At 42.0% G+C, this 17143-nt stretch overlaps 2 protein-coding genes across 7 annotated transcripts in view; one reads left to right on the plus strand and one right to left on the minus strand.

The window, feature by feature from the left end:
* The window catches only part of LOC112453573 (zinc finger protein 845-like), a 68714-nt gene extending 60392 nt beyond the window's left edge, over positions 1-8322 (minus strand). For all 4 annotated transcript variants that reach the window (XM_025014394.1, XM_025014392.1, XM_025014390.1 and 1 more), the window contains exon 1: positions 7744-8322. The gene's annotated coding sequence lies outside the window, so the exon portion shown is untranslated. The remainder of the gene's footprint in view (positions 1-7743) is intronic.
* Positions 1-17143, plus strand: part of LOC112453572 (protein tiptop) — a 149042-nt gene that overhangs the window by 16047 nt on the left and 115852 nt on the right. The gene's annotated exons all lie outside the window — the stretch shown is intronic.

A 17143-nucleotide genomic window follows, 5' to 3' on the forward strand; every position in this document is an offset into this window, starting at 1 on the left:
AAAAGTTTGTAGTAATATATGCTACATAAAATTTTATTTTCTGTAAAGAAATGTTTTTCAGAAACATTTCTAAAGAAGTTAATTTATGTTTTTTTTATTAAAAGTTAAATATGATACGTGTATTTGTCGAATGTGATAGAGAAATAAGAAGCGCCAGTGTATAATTAGCGTGAACGCAACACGGAATCCTATACCTCAGGATAGGATTCTATTTAAGTAAAGTTTAAATTATACAATATTATATTTTAACCACACATGTAAATTATGCTACGCTCTGCTCGCGTGTATTAAATCCATATCTCAATTAAAGTCTTTGCTTTCGATCAGTACCTAATAGGGTAACATTTAACGATCATGATACCTCCTACGTTTCTTTTCCTTCCCTTTAATATCACCCCAAGCATGTGAAGATTTCATAAAGTGCGGCTGGTAATGAAAGTATTAAATTCACATTTGCAACCGAGTCTACTTTTGATGTGCCAGAATATTATAATTCTTCATTAAACGTGCACTTCCGCGTTTTTATTATCGCGGTATCATTTATGCTCAGCGAACCACTATTATTTCCAGATACGATCTATTTCCATACCTCTACTTGCGCTAATGTTTAAGTAATGCTCGAGGCGCAACGCACGGCGAATATAACTCGACAATGGAGGAGGGGAGGGGGGAGGAGGGATAAGTTAAAAGTAGGAAACGGCGGAAGGTAAATTCTTTCTTTTATCGCCAACGTACGATCGTTGAGGAAAATGTGGAAAAGCATATGGGTCAAAGGAATAGGTAACGACTGAAAGAAGAGATGAGAGTTGATTGGGGGAGCGCTCTAATATTCATATAGAAAACGCGCGCCGGCGATAATTGTTATTCTGCTCTGTAAGTAATAACCGAAGCAACATTGCCTTCATTTACGTAAGCAATCGGTTTCGTTAAATAAAATCGTAAACATGTCGAATGTATGAAACGTGAACGCACATCGAGCACAACATTGTTATATTTTGATATGTCTATAAGCCTTTACCTTCGTTAAATAAAATTATAAACACACGACGTGTATCGCTCGTATCGCGAAATGGTGTTTTATATTCAGTTTATGTACCATAAACAGCACGATTGATTGTCCGATATGTCGGGCGGGGAAGACAAATAAAACGTTGGCAAAGTTCATTTCAATGCCTCGTGATTTCAAAGCGGGGAAATTGTGGATGGAAAATATTTGCGAAAATGTGAAGGTGAATAGACTTTTCGCGATCCGTGCATTAAGCAAATGCGATTATTACCGCGGGCTCATAATCGCGCTGGCGTTTCTCGAGACAATGTATGCGACGATGCCGGCTCTTCGCTAGAAGTAATTAAAATTATTCCAACTTTTTCTACCCGTTTTTTTTCTTCTTTTGCTCTTGTAATATTGAAACCGCATCGTTAGGAGGCACGATTTCCTACCTTCGATTTCTTTCCTGTCGAGCACCTCTTCTGTGCAAAGACAAAGATCCCCGATAATGAATCATTAGTAGTCGAGAGTCAATCGAAGATTAATTAATCGTTCGGATTCGAGAGCCAATTAAAGTTTCCTCGACAACAAACCCAGCCGGTCGCAGCTACTGGACGGTATAATGCGTCCCCCGTATAGATTCTCGCTTGTGTTTCTCACTTCATTCCTTCGTTTCCGGTTCGCGTTCGCGCGAATTCATAATGACGCCGAGCTTAATACCGGCAATTAAGATCCTTCGATCTCCAACTCCCAATATCTTCGGCGAAGATTTGCGTTTATCATCTATGCGTCAATGCAAAATGCTTTTTATTTTGTTGACTTCCTGTTGGATTATCGGGCTGCGACTTATTAAATACATCATCACACAGATAAACTAATCTATAATTTTATAACATACGATGTATGCTTGCCTAACTGCCTAGCTCATTAATTATTCAATATCGATTATCACGGAGTACGATCGAGCTTACTGAAAGATAACACGCATTCTGCCAAACTTGCCAAACTTGTGCTTCGTTTCTCACGCAAGAAGCGAACGGCCGCGCGGAGTTGAGGATTCGCCTTGCCGGCTGCTTTCCCAGGCGTGCGAAATATAGGCAGTGATAAAAAAAAAGAAAGAAAATATTGCACGACGAATTCAGCCGACAATGAGATTTGGCCGCGAGCTTCGGAAAGAGAGGACGCGATGCGACGAAGCGAGACTGCGAAAGAGAAAGAGAGAGAGAAACGGTCGCGGACAGACGATTCACACGCGGCGTGGAAAGAGAGAAGTGGCGCGAAGAGTGGAGAACATATTTGGCACGCTGACAGTTCGGCGCACTTGTCGCTCTTTCTGCCAGAGAGGCAAGGTGGCGGCGTCGGTGGCGGCGGCGGCGGCGGCGAAGAGGAGGTTGATCGCGAACGGGATATACGCGGGATAGGGGGTGACGAGGACACGGCCAGCGATTGACAGTGACGCGGGGCGACGTTGCGCGCTTAGCCAGCGCACATGTAAGCGTGTCCGAGGCGTGTAACGATGACGGTCGCGCAGACACCGCCAATCAATCAGCTCATTACACCAATTCAATCGACGTCGTCGTCGACCCTGACGTCGCCGGCCGACCGCTCGATAATCGTCGCGTCGCGCTTGCCTCTTCTCCGTACCCCCAGCGATTCTCCTCGTTGCTTTCCGGCTTGAATTTATCGCTAATCGTCGTGCTGCGCTTAAATAAGGATTGCGCAATCGACAATAACCAGCTTACATGAACGTAGTTTTCGGTATTATGCTTAGATGACCATACAAATAATGTATACTCATTCCAGGTTTTTTAGAATTTGTTGTTCATCTCAGAGTTTATTATGAATGAAAATCAATCGATCGTTAGCTATTTGCATTTAACATTGATTGTCGCTTTTGCATATTAGTAGAAATATTCTTATTTTAGTCTCGCTATAAACGCATTCGCCAGTCGCTCACATGATAGCGTATTTTGATGCAGGAAAGAGAGAGAAAGTAACGTGCGATTTTTTTGCTGGTAATCGGCGATATCTCGTTCACCAGCGGTATTCCAAAAGTTGAGCAACCAAGTCCCGAGATTAATAACGCTCCCAGTCTTGAGATATAACCGATCGATCTGCGTTCCACGCCGACGCGCACGTCTAAATCTAATATTGTTTAAAAGTACCGCCAGCGCGGCGCAGCAATAAATACCTATCACCCGCGTTCGGTAATTAATAACCGTACCGTCCGCATTCAAAAGCCACCGAGTGCCGTACAGGTTCGAAACACGGTCGAAACCGGGGAGAGGTCAGCCGGAACGCCCGTGTGATCCTCCGTAGCTGGGTATCCACTTCTTCTCTCTCTCTCTCTCTCTCTTCTTTTTTTTCCTTTCCCCGCCATGACATACGCTGAAAATTATTGCCGTCGTCCGCGCTGTCCCGTCGCCCTCCTACCCCGGCCCCGTCAACCCTCCCTCCCTCCCGCATGCCCTCTTTCCCCTGTTCCCCACCGATCTTCTTGCGCCCCGTGGACGAGTCGGAGGCGATCCCGGCCTCCCGCGATACGGCACTGACGCCATCGTAGAGATGGGTGCCAGAGCTATCTAAGGGGTGATTTCTAATTTATGAGACTGGGGCGATGTGATGAACAGACGTCATAAAGCATGTCGCGCCCCGCGTCTGCAGCCTGCCATACGCCCTCTCTCTCCCTCCCTCCCACCCCCCTTTTCACCCTCCCTCCGGCCGCCCTCTGGCCACCCTGTCTCCTGACGCCAACGGTGCTCCTCGCCCTCGACCATCCCTGTTATCGCTGTGCCTCCGAGCTCGCCCCTCAGTCCCCCTCTCGTAGCTCTCTTCTACCTTCCAGCGAAACCTTCCTTCCAACGACCGACACCCCCGTCCCGTGATTTGTGGCCTCTCGAATTCTCCTCGCGAGCTCTTCTCCTTCGCGAAACTTGAATTCCCTGCTTCTCGCCTCTTCCACCGTCCACCTCTCTTCGTCAACGTTTACGATCGGACGTCCATCCGGGGGGACTCGACCGAATCCTTTCCATCGAATGAATTCTTTTTTTTTCCTCGGACGGACAATGCCGTAGATTCTCTTCCGGCGATGGCAGTCCGACGTGGTGATAATAAGCGGTGAGATTCCAAAGAATATCTCCCTGATTTTTGTACGCGATTGATTAAGTTACGAATATGTATACGATTGATGTTACAAATAATATTGCAATATTTAACACATCAGCTTAATACGAAACCTACCAAAGAGATACAATATTTTTCGAGCGTATTGTAATTTACAGATGACATCTTGTAAAAAAATTATCTTTGTTGTTATTATTATTCGTAATTTCTCATTATTATAAAATAATATTTAGCTGAAAACGGTTAAGTATTTGCGGCCATAAGCCATTTGCATTCCTCTTTAGAAAATACGCAATTGTACGATTCTATAATAAATCGATTAATACTTAATTGTTCGTTAAACTTAATTAAATTTCCTTTAAAAATAAAACTCGTTAGAACGATCGCATTTGATCCAAATCGTCGGCGATGAGAGCCAAAAAAAGTATTCCGTGCCACACAGATATTTTTTTATGTCTCGTTGATGAAACTCCTATTTTTCAAGAATAGTATACCTTTTCAGTAAGCGTCAGACGTCGCGCCAATTTTCACCTTAATTTCCTGCTGGTACGCGAAACGGGATATATTTGCAGGATGACCTTAATATCCGCGTCTGGATATACCGGTGTATCATTGCGCCTGTCCGTCACAATTAACCTGTGATCGAGTGCTACTCTCTCAATCTTGTATATCAATGATCAGTAAGAGATCTCACAGACACATCTCTCTCCATATCTTTCGCGATGTAACTATTTTCTCTCGCGTTCGAAAGAGATTTGAACCAGATACGAGTATATTAAATCATCTGCACGTGATATTATTATTCAGAAGAGCGCGACGGCGCGAACTTTTATGAAAATATCAATCCCACACGCTTGATAGAAGATATTTATAACAATTCCATAACAACGCAACAAACGCGGCTATTAGTGAAATAAAAACGTCACGTACACGTAGGTATATATTATAATATATTGTGATGTGTAAGATTTTAATAAGCATGACATAATCAAGTTTAAATATTTAAATTAACGTAAAGTTTAATTTTTGAATTAACGTAGAACGTAAAGCTAACATATAACATTATATGTATGCAATTTATCAAATTATCATGCGTTAAACATATTTCATAAATATTACTTGTACATACTATTACTTTTCTTTATTGATTTCATCCGGTGTTCTCTTAGTACTTTTTAAAATTATCTGTGATGAATATATATTTATAGTATAGAGCTAAATCCATCGCAGACAAGACCGTATTATACAGCGGTCCTATTATTCTGAAAGGTTACATGCATTATTTCGCGAACGATCATTGCTGACTGCCATCTAGACGGACTGCCAATAATACTCGGTCTCGATTAACTACTAACGCGGAGCCAATTTGAGAAAAATCGAAGCCAGACGTAGCAACAAGATATAAGTAGTAAATTGTCATAGTTTTAGATCGGACTAGTCTAAAACTAGAAGTCTATAAAGTCTTATACATAATATACATGCTGCTTACATATGTCATGCTGCTTGTTAATATCGAAAAAAATAGTATATTCGACGAGATTTATTTACTACCTTAAACAATTTATTTACAATCTATTTACCATTCCTTGGAACTTTAAATCAACCAGTATCAATGTATTTTCAGTTCTTTTCTTCTGTTTCTGAAGAAAATATATTATGAATAGATATTAAAATTTTCACACCTGAAGTTCTTGTATTGTTCAATTTCTGTATTTTAAAGAACGTGCCGTCTGCATTCATCGATCTATCGGCGAAAATAGAGATGCACACCAACAAAATTGTGCATATATATAGCATAATGCAGTCTAAGGCACACACAGAAACATGTACGAGCTATTTTTTTTATAGAAAACACTAAAACTGCAGTCTCGAAAAATGTACTGTTTTTGACGTTCTTGTGTGATCATCTTTTTTCTTCATAACATATGTGCATGTTACACCGCTCGCACATGTATAAGAAATTTGTTGTAATTTCCAACAGATAAATATTGAGTCATACAGGGCAGTCACATACGTACACGCAATAAATCGTACATAACCGGCGAAGTAATTTTTTTGTATGAGAAGACAAATAAATATAAAATACATTCTTTTCATGGTTCAATTCTCGAGAAGAATAATTTCGAGCAGAAGCTGTTTATCGTTAAGTCAGATCTATAAGCAGTGATTTAACGTTGAATACTTTTGTTCGCGTTTGATTGACGCCTACGTATCGCGTACGCGTTCACGAGACCTACTTCAATCTGTACGAGGACGCGAATCGATGGATGCGCGGCGCCGACAAGTCGAAGAAGAAACGGAAACACGACGTAAGGAGCAGCGGCGCGGCGCGGCACGGCGCGCGCCGGCTTCGTTCAAGTCACGGCGCCGCACCTGGCGCGACTTTATGCCCGCGAAAATCTGCCGAGTAATCGGCTCTAACATGGCCGTAACATCGTGCAAATTGTCGTGCTATAGTATACCGCGCGCCGGTGCCGGCCACTCGAGACGCGATGAAACGATCACGATCAGATCGAGCAGGCGGGTAGGCAGGCAGGCAGGCGGGCAGGTAGGTATCATCTCGAGGCAGGTAGTCGTCGGCACGACGCGACGGTGGGGTAAGAGGAGCCGCGGGCGGGAAGACGTTCCCGGGGGAGGGAGGGGAGTGAGGAAACGGTTTGAAACGTGCGGCGCGGCCCACGGAACCTTTGTGAAAAATCGTGTTATAACCCTAATTTAATTTTATGGCCGGCATTACGGCGGATTGTGTTGTATATCGGGGCCCGGGCATAATGGCCGTATATGACCGCGTATAATAATGGTGAAAGAGCGAGCGAGAAAGCAGAACGAGGGGAGCGTGCGAACGGACGGATAGAGCGAGAGAGAGAGAGAAAGGAAAGAAAGAGAGCGAGAATTGGCGACGAGAAAGGGGGTAGGAAAGGGGGGTAATAATCAGTTGTAACGCGAACCGTCGTAAACCGCAAAACAACGAGAATCGAAAGAGGGTGTAGAAGAGAAAGAAAAAGGAAACGCGCAACCGAACGGCGGCGACGGCGGCGGCGGCGGCGGTGGCCGCGGTAGCGGGGGATAGGGGGGGGGGGCGATTGTATGTTTATATTTAAGGGGTTGATGGCGGAGAGAGTATCATTATCTCGAAAATAGACGGAAGACGGTGGGACTTTTTCGTCCATCCCGCTCCTCCCCCATGAGGACACGGATCTTCGGCAACATGACTGCCGAAAATCGGTGGTCTCAATATGCTCGACGCGAACTGACCGGCCGTTATAATGCCGGTGTGACGTCACGACAGTGCGCCTAATTTCACGCTGCGAAGAATGTACCGCCGCGCGTAATTTACTCGCGTCCTGCGAATTTGAAATCCGCTATGTTACATAGCGTCACTTCTCAACAGGCAAAAAGACACGAGAAACCCGGAGCAGGCGCGACACGATCTCGCGCTAACGTAACGCGACTACGGTATACACGACAAAAATTTGGGGAGCGGGGGGCGGGAACGTCCCTTCCAGAAAAGCCGGGCGAATTAATCGAGAATCATAACCGACCGCGTCTACCAAAGAGAACAGCGCTCCGAGCGTTCATTTATACTCCTCAAGTTTATTTTCGACAAATAAAGAGAAACAATTGCGACTCACTTTGCGTATCGTCCTGCCAGTCCAGCCAGAATGCCTCAACTCTCAAGTCCTGCAGGTCCGCCATTTGCAATGATCGAATAGGTAGACTGCGTTGCCTCGTCTCGTCCGATCGTCGCAAGACGCATTAATCGCGATCGCCCGGACCATCAGTGCACTCGAAACGATCGCCCGTCGCTCGATTCGACACTTTCGGCACTTGTTCGCACGCGAAACTCACATCCGGCGGATAAAACGACGCGAGAAACACGGAGCGGTCGCGATCCGCCGTCTCCCCGCGCGCTACGTCATCGGACTGAATACAGCCGTTAAAAATTAAAGTGAAAGGAAAGGGGGGAGGGAAGATGCGTTCATCAAGCGTTCACGCTGCGAGCGGCGCTTCGCGGGCCTATCAACGATCGCGCGCGACTCCCGAATTCACTTGCGGGTGAAACGGAAATTTTCAAAAATTCACTGTACGCAACGACGACAGATACGTTGCTTCGACGCGAAATTCACTCTCGGCGAGCGAGGAGACGCAAATCGCCTGCAAATAGCCGCAAGAGTATACTGTAAAACGTAAGCAGTAAGCTATTGACCAATTACAGTCGATTTGAAAATCTTATTAGTCAATAGCTTACTGCTTACGTTTTACAGCACACTCTTGCGCGGCTATTGTAGACGAGCCATTAAATCCGTTGTGTCTATGCGATAAGTCAATTAAAATGCTCGCGTCGCTCGATTCCGACACTTCCGGCTTCTTCGTCTTCTTCTTCCTATATAATAGCACTCGTTTTCAAGACGAAGACGATACCGGTCAGGACACTTTCGGCACTCATTCGCGCACAAGCACAAGATTCACGATCGAGGGTGACGAGGGTTTAGAGAACGCGAAAAACGCGGAGCGGACTGAACACACCGACACAGCCCCGAATTCGCACTAATACTGACCGCGACTATGGCAATAGGAAAAATTCGGCGAGTTGGGGAGTAGTGGAGTGGGGAGAGTACGCCGCGTCGAGCGTCGCGCGAGGCGAGGCTCTTCCAAGAAAAGCCTAAAAAAATGTAAACAACCTCGGGCGACATTACGCAGCCAATAAACGGTAGCAGAGCGACGGTTCGCGAGCGTCGTGCGAGGCTCTTCCAAGAAAAGCCTAAAAAAACGTAAACAACCTCAGGCGACATTACGCAGCTAATAAACGGTAGCAGAGCGACCTAATCGAGAAACATTGTCCGTTTACTCCGTTTATCTTAAGGTAAACGGAGTAAACGGACAGTGTTTCTCGGCGCGGCGACGAGTGCGATGAGCAGGAACACGAATCGTGTGATTCGTGGCTAATATCAAGCGAGTCGATATGCCACTCTCGCGTGAGAAATTTATTCGCGCAGTGTTTTAATATTATGCGAAAATGTGAGTTAATCCGTACTGAATAAAGCGTTGTTTCGACCCAGCTGCATACATATGTAACTTATCTTTCGAGAAATTTTGCGAGTGGTCTTCTCCGTTTTCGCGTAATATCGCTCGTATTTGAAACCGGCGCCGGTCGCGGCGTGAACGCTTGACGAACGCACCTCCCCCCCCGCCCCTCTCCTTTCGATTTTTAACGGCCCGCGGCCGTATTCGCAATCAGTTCAGTCGTCCGATCGCGTAGCGCGCGGGTCGGGGAGACGGCGGATCGCGACCGCTCCGTGTTTCTCGCGTCTTTTTATCCGCCGAATGCGAATCTCGCGAGTGAACGAGTGTCGGGAGTGTCGAATCGAGCGACGGGCGTTCGTCTCAAGTGCACTGGTGGTCCGGACGATCGCGATTAATGGGTCTTGCGACATTCGGAGGCGGCGGCAACGCGGTCTACCTGTTCGGGTCATTGCATATGGCGGACTTGCGGGACTTGAGGCATTCTTGGCTGGACTGGCAGGACGATACGCAAAGTGAGTCGCAATCGTTTCTCTTTATTTGTCGAAAATGAACTTAAGGAGTATAAATGAACGCTTCGGAGCGCTGTTCTTTTTGGTAGACGGTCGGTTATGATTCTCAATTAATTCGCCCGTCTTTTCTGGAAGGGACGTTCTCGCCCCCCCCCCTGCGCCCCGCGCTCTTTTCGCACAAATTTTTGTCGTGTATACCGTAGTCGCGTTACGTTAGCGCGAAATCGTGTCGCGCCTGCTCCGCGTTTTTCTTTGTTGTCTGTCGAGAAGAAGCGACGCTATGTGACATAGCGAATTTGGAAAGCATCAATTTTGCGAGTGATGCGAGTGAATTACTCGCGCGCGCGCGCGCGGGCGGGGAGGCATCCTTCGCCGCGTCGCGTCGCAGCGTGAAATTAGGCGCACTGACGTGACGTCACACGGCGCTATAACGGCCGGTCAGTTTGCGTGGAGCACAGTGATATTCAGAATGGAGTCGTGGCTTCTCGGCAACATGAAGGGATAGGCTGCTGACTTAGGTACGGCGTGTTTGGTGTGCCGAGAAGAAGCCGGCTCCATTCTCACGTCACTGCCCCCAGCCCCCGAGTCCGCGTTTCGACTCGCGTCGCGGTCCCCCTCGATAGCCGTCAAACGTGACGGCTATCGAAACTTTACGCTTTACGTGACCACTTGGCGCCACCAATCGTAAAGCTCTCTCTCGCCAATCAAGCCGCAAACTCGATCTGTTCGGCGGTACACTAATTTCCGTCTCTCTTTCTCGCGCGAGCTATGTATAAATTATAATTTATACACTCGGAACACGAGGCTTGAACAAGTAGACTACTTTTTTCTACCTATCTTTTTTTGGTTATCTTTCGGCGTACGCAAGCTATCTGTCTTCCTTCCTCTTGCTGCCTCTCTCGATCTTATCTCTATCTCGATTCGTGTAAACGGGTCTCTTTGCAAATGCTTTTATCATTCTGCTTGTCAAATAACTAATCAATGAATAATTGTTAAATTCTTATTTATATCATTATTACACATTATCATTTTTTCAACGTAACTGGCATCGATTCTTTTCGATTTTTAACGACAATAGACAATTATTATTTTTTAATGAAGAGGTAAAAATTTAATTGAAGGAGAAATTTTTTAATTTTATATAACGAATAATTAAATAAATAAATTTGTAATATTACGAATGTAAGAAAAGTAAAGAGATGTCGCTTATTAATGTATTTATTATTTATGTCGTGCAATCTTTTTCAATCTACGTTTTTCTATATCTATTCATTAGCGTATCGTCACGTTTTTTTACTTTTATTTCCGTCATTATTTTTACGTTTTATAGTCAACTGTTATAGCGCGAAACGTTAATTCGTATTTTTCCAATTTAATTTGTTCACATCTAAAGAGACACTGAGAGCATTTAAGATTTGGAATATATGTGATAAATTTTACGCTTTATACTCTCTACTTCCTCTGTCGCAACGCGAGAAGGCACGTTCTTGCAAACTCTCGATTTCCAACGCATCGATTGCGGCGACCGTGAAAACGGCCGATAAACTCGCCGTGTCGCGATTTCGGATTTTAATATATACAGAGCGTGAAATTATGAATATAAGAGATTAGAATAAAATCGGCGTTTTTTATACAGATAAGTATAATTAATAATTGTTGTGTTTCTTGTTGGATAAATTAAGTAAAATATGCTATGCTATGCTAAATATGCTAACAGAACCAAATACGCTATTTCTTCCTGAAACTGAAATTCTTTCATTTGTGCTTGCGCGCGTGTAATGCGTATTAAAAGAATATTCACCAATTTGTATAATGGAAGGATTTTGGAATTATGCCAGGCAGAATTATTATGCTATTAAATTTGATGTACATCTACATATATTCCACATACATATGTATATCTAATACAATTTTCACAGATCCATCGCCCCAAATTAAAATAGAAGATAATTTGTCACTCGCCGCGTTGTAATACATTGATCTCTAAAATGCAGATATATTCAATTACAGCGGCGCTCAAAATAATTAACATTTTGAAAGTAATTATTACGCGGATATAATAACTATAAGTGGTTAGTTTCACAGGTAGCAAATAAGAGAACAAATAAATTACTTATCCTGTGATTGCCTCGCCGACGACGCCCGATGTCTCTCACAGGTTTCCTCTCTTCCCCTCTTCTCTCGTTTCTTCGTTGCTTCTTCTTTGCGGCATTTAACGCTCACTCGTGAAAACATGGTTAATTACGATCACGCGTATACTAATTACATCAGAATACGATCGCGCGGCGCTTTCCATGGCGCTCCCCAACGTTAATCGTGCATGACACGCGTTCAGCGTACTGCAACAAAATAATAACGCCAAAAATGTATTGTCGCAGGAAGATACGATCCACTTGATACCCGCGAGGCAAATTAACGCGGACGGAGACAATTTTTTAACATTAATATATAAACGCCAAATTTATATTGCACGGTTGATTAGATGATAGATACATAGATAAATATTAAGATATATTTACTGACTGAATGCTAAGGCGGCTTTATCGTTTTAATTTCTATTTCAAATTAATAAATTATGCAAAATATCTAATTCCATAAAGCCATTAGTGTGAGTTACGTAACGACCGTGATTAGTAACTCATATTGAGTTATGCAAATGCTGATTCTAATAATCTAATAATTTAATAATCAAATCATTTCAATAATTTTTAAAACTAATGGGAAGGATGAGAATGTTCGACATATCGCAGTATTATGTGCCGCTGAAGACCAGCACCGCACATGCACCTGCCAATTCGTTGCCGACAAAATATTTAAGGGTGAATCCAAGCTAGCAAAGAGATGATCGATTTCTTCTTCTTTAAAATTCCTTGGCACCAGACCGCTAAGTTGCGAGTCTATTTGGCATATGATAAATGATTGCGAACATTCACGGATGGACATGGATAAATATAGTGACCGCTTTTTCTTTGATGTTCCGAAAAAAGATGGAGCCTATTCGTCGATGTAAAAAATTTAGGCTCGTTCGTACTCGTGGCGCCATTCGCTCTCATTAAAATAAGTTTCTTCATTCGTGTTCGTTCACGCTCTTTACTTACTTACAATTAGCCTACAGCTTTATAAAATAAATTTACGTTGAACGTTTTTTTCTCTCTGTTTCACATTAATTTCCATGAATGAACTATTATATTAAAAACGCATATTTATTTAAAAAATATTTGAGTTTATCTATCGGAAAAATATTGTATAAATTAATTCATTATCATTACTTTCCTCTAATTTTTGACAGCCCGAAAGAAGTAAAACACGATTTTCATTCATCAAGAAATGTGATTTTAATAAATTAAAAAAATAAGATGAAATGTGATGATATATTTTCTTTATTTATTAAAATTTCACGATTTTATTTCTTTCGGGAAAAAATAAAAATTGCCGTTTTTTGATCATACAAAACGAAGATTAATTTTATTCTTCAAAAGTGCGGATTTAACGTTAAATTTAACTCTTTTAAAACGGAGTAATTAATTTTGTCAATTTTAAGTGGACTTAAATCGATAATTTAAATCTTTATTTGGAAAAGTATTAAATACTATTGTGTAATATACTGGACTGGAATTTAATAGTGAAACAGTTAAGAAAGTTGGTTCATATTGGTTGCCAACATCTTCGGAAAGCCTCCATCGATGACCTTCCAGCAGAGCGGTCTAAGAGCATCTTCTCGTCGGGAGAAGGAAACCGTATTGCCGCGAAATTACTATAATACGTCGCTGTGGTATCGGCGTCGGGACGAGAGAGCCGCGTATATTTCGTTATTATTATTGATCGGCTCGAAACGATATTAAAGTGGCTAGGGGGACCACTCTCTATGTTTACGCCGGTTCGCCCGAAAAACCATGAAATTACTGATAATCGGCGTAAGCGGCCGCCATGCGGCAACGACGCGCCTTCAACAATAACCCCTAGCGCTATAATCACCCCTCTCCCCCTCCTCCCTATAATTCTATGTAGTATATACGCGCAAATGTTTACTTCCTGCCTTTCTCTGGCCTTTTAATTCTGATCTGATACAGTCGAATTCCTCATTGTTTATTTTTACATTTTGAAACATGTTTTTAAAATTTTAATTTCTTCGGAGCACTGAGACTTGAACATCGACTATAATTCCTATAATTCCCTTGCATTGGTTTTGCATTTGCGAAAAAGCTTTGATTTTCGAAACTTGATTATACCAATGTGTCGAAACATATATATCATGACGGAATATGTCACGTCACTTATGTCTCTTCGATCAAGGAAAAATAACGTTATCGCGCATAATCCCAATATTGAGCTTTGCTTATATTGATAATATTAGTTGTATTAATATAATTTTCGTTTTTATTATATCATCGCGATGCTTTTTACCTCTTTTATCGATTTCAATATCGTGACTGCATACGTGAAAAGGATCACCAGTCTCGATTTATCAATATAAATGAAGAAAATGAATCAGTACACTTTGAACTATATCTCTTTGATGTATCAAAATCACGTGATTATTTAATCACAGATCAAGACCGTGATTACGGTAAATCCAGATTTTATTATTGCAGAAAGCAATCTTTTTATAGAAATCGAAATGCAAACATTAGAACGTTTTCCTCCATATTTACGTATAGCGCCGTATTTCGAAAATCGCTAAAAAATTAAAGAACTTTTTTATTCTGCAGTCAACGCAGATCATGATATCATACGATCAAAATTTTCAAGTTTTAACTGAGAAAGAAAGATTTTGTTACTTCGTAATGTTCGCTCGAGTCGTACCAAAAGCAGCGTCGTATCACGCGTCGGGTCCTTACGAGCGGTCCCTTTTTCCTCGATCACGAGGGAGCGACTCGGGGAAAATAAAGTGAGGGAGAAAAAAGTAGCGCGGACGGCGAGAGAGGAGAGCAAGGATACGTCGTCGTGCGTGTACACGCGTATTCCCGCGAGCGAACAAGGCGGCAGGGTCAGGCCGGGTGTAGGCAGGAGTTCGACTTCGGCTGCCGACCGCCGTAAAAACGTCAATTAAAGTGTTTTATTTGATCCTTCGTTAGAACGTTGAAATGGAATTTTGATTTATGGCTGCACCACTCTGTCCCTCTCTCTCTCTGTCTTTCTCTCTCTCTCTCTCTCTGTCTCTCTGCTCCGGGTCTGCGTATATATGAGAGCGGAGAGTGCGTCCGCGCGCATACGCGTAAATAAAATAAATAGGAGGCTATAATTAGTCGGCGGGTACCGGCCAGCCACTCCGCCGCGATCGGTATACCCGACCGGTTTTGTGGGCTCGGTTAAGTTCGACAAACAAATTCCACGACTCGTTTTACGCCGATCCTCAGAAAATTCGGACCGGCGAGCGAGAAACCCCGACACTCGACCCGCGGAGGTAATCGAACCGAATCTCGGACCTATATCCTCTTGATTTTGTCGAGTCGCTATTTCTCTTGAGCAAAGACTGCAAATGTAACAGAAATTTTTTAACAGATTTCTCTCGTTCGAAAACGTTATACAAATGATTGAGAATGTGTAATTTAATATATTAATTACAAACCACATCATTAATTATAAGTTTTGTATTTTACGCGATAACAGATATACGAAAGTGACCTGAATTGTAAAATCTTTTAACTGCAACTTTAATTAATATTTATGCATATTTCAATTATTCCAGACGTAATAAATGTTTGAATAAAGATCTGTTTACGAATACAGATTTTAAATTTTCTAATAAACATCACATAGCACGCACACACATTAATCGGAAAATAAGCTTTTATTATTTTCTTTAAATTCTCGATGCTCTATTTCAACTTTTAATTCTATTAATTTAATTTAACCAAAATTTAATTTAATGCTCTTTGACTTTTAATATAAAACAGATGATTTTGTAATTATGATATCAACCCGAAGTTTGACTAGCACATATTTTTTTTTTTTAATTAATAAATTTAAAACACAATTTTAAAAAATTTGTACAGAATTCGTTTAAATTTAAATCTCTAAGATAAATTAAGAAATGCATAAAAATATCTATTAATTTTACATCGTACGGTCAACACAGTCAACACTTATTGCATTATTTTACATTATATAAATTTTCCAATAGCTGTTGTAGAAAAGTTCTCAACAATGAACGCGAGAAAGAGAAATTTGCGAATATCGATCATCCCAAAGGATTCTCCGCGCGCGCGGGAAATCGATCGTCCTGCGTAAATGTCGCATCATCATCCCGTCCGCTCGTGAAATTCTTGCGCGCGTCCGTCGCGCATCGATCGATTTATTATCACGCGAAACGGCGCGCATTCAGAAGGGCCGAGGCCGGCGAAATAACACGCGCGGCGCGAGCGAATGACCGAGTTAAGTGAAGAAGAGTCGCACCAGCCGTCCCGCCAGCCGGCCGTCCGAATGTTATTGTTTATTGTGGCCGAACGACAGCTTGATTTATCATGCGAGCCGGTCACATCCATGTGTGAAATAGTGGCATAATCCCGTTGATTTGTGGCGACCATTGTTCGCATCGGCACTCCGCTAAAGGTATTTTTTCTCCGTTTTTTTTGCTGTTGTCCTTTTTGCTTTATTTCGGATTATTGTCTCTTTCGCGTCGTTCCGATGATTTCCGTTTTTTTCGCTCGTCGCTTCGCGAGACGCGTTTAAAGGTCGCATTAAATTGAATGCGGCCGAAATTTCGATCCCGCCAGACGAGATCTCTCTGCCAAATGGAGAGATCGGTGCATGTTCGCGGAAAATATTGCTGGAATAAAAAAATATTAATGAGTCTCTTGTTAAATCGCATATTAGGCATTTTATTATGTTCGTTAAATGCAAAGTGTGCGATGACGAATGTCTGTTTCTTTTTCTCTGCCTTTCTTTCTCATAAGACATTTAATGTCTTTGAATATAAATTATCAGAATCGTCATTTTGTGCATTGATAATCACAGTATTATGTCGAATCACCGTTAAATATCATCTTGATCTCAGACCTTTAAAACTTAAAATGTCAGCCTGTAAATAATGTTCTTGTCGATTTTCTTAAATTTATATATATTTAATCAACTGCTTTCTAGAAATTGAGAGAAGCGGTCCAGATAAAGGAATTATTAATTTTCTAAATTATTTTTGTAAATAACATTTTTATAAACTAATTTTTTTTGTTATTTTTAATGGTTTTATTATTTTCTTGTGTAAATAAAAATTTTTTTTTCGAATTTTTTTCTTTTTTCCTCTTTTTCCCTCTTTCTGAGCTATAAATACTTATATTTACGATATATCTTAAATTTAATCGTAAAAAATAAAAACCTTATAGATATTTTAATTAATGATGTTTCCTTCAATGGTCACGTTCGTTTCAAATAACTTTCTATCTAAAACTATGTGATTTACTTCACTCATTATCTCACTCTATTCGTGTGCGAAAGAGAAAGATCTAATCGATTTAGACATGGTAGATTGACGGCGTTGGAAATTTCAGAGACGCGAGCT

This window comes from Temnothorax curvispinosus, unplaced genomic scaffold (assembly GCF_003070985.1).
Source record: "Temnothorax curvispinosus isolate PA1 unplaced genomic scaffold, ASM307098v1 QBEX01004528.1, whole genome shotgun sequence".
NCBI lineage: Eukaryota > Metazoa > Arthropoda > Insecta > Hymenoptera > Formicidae > Temnothorax > Temnothorax curvispinosus.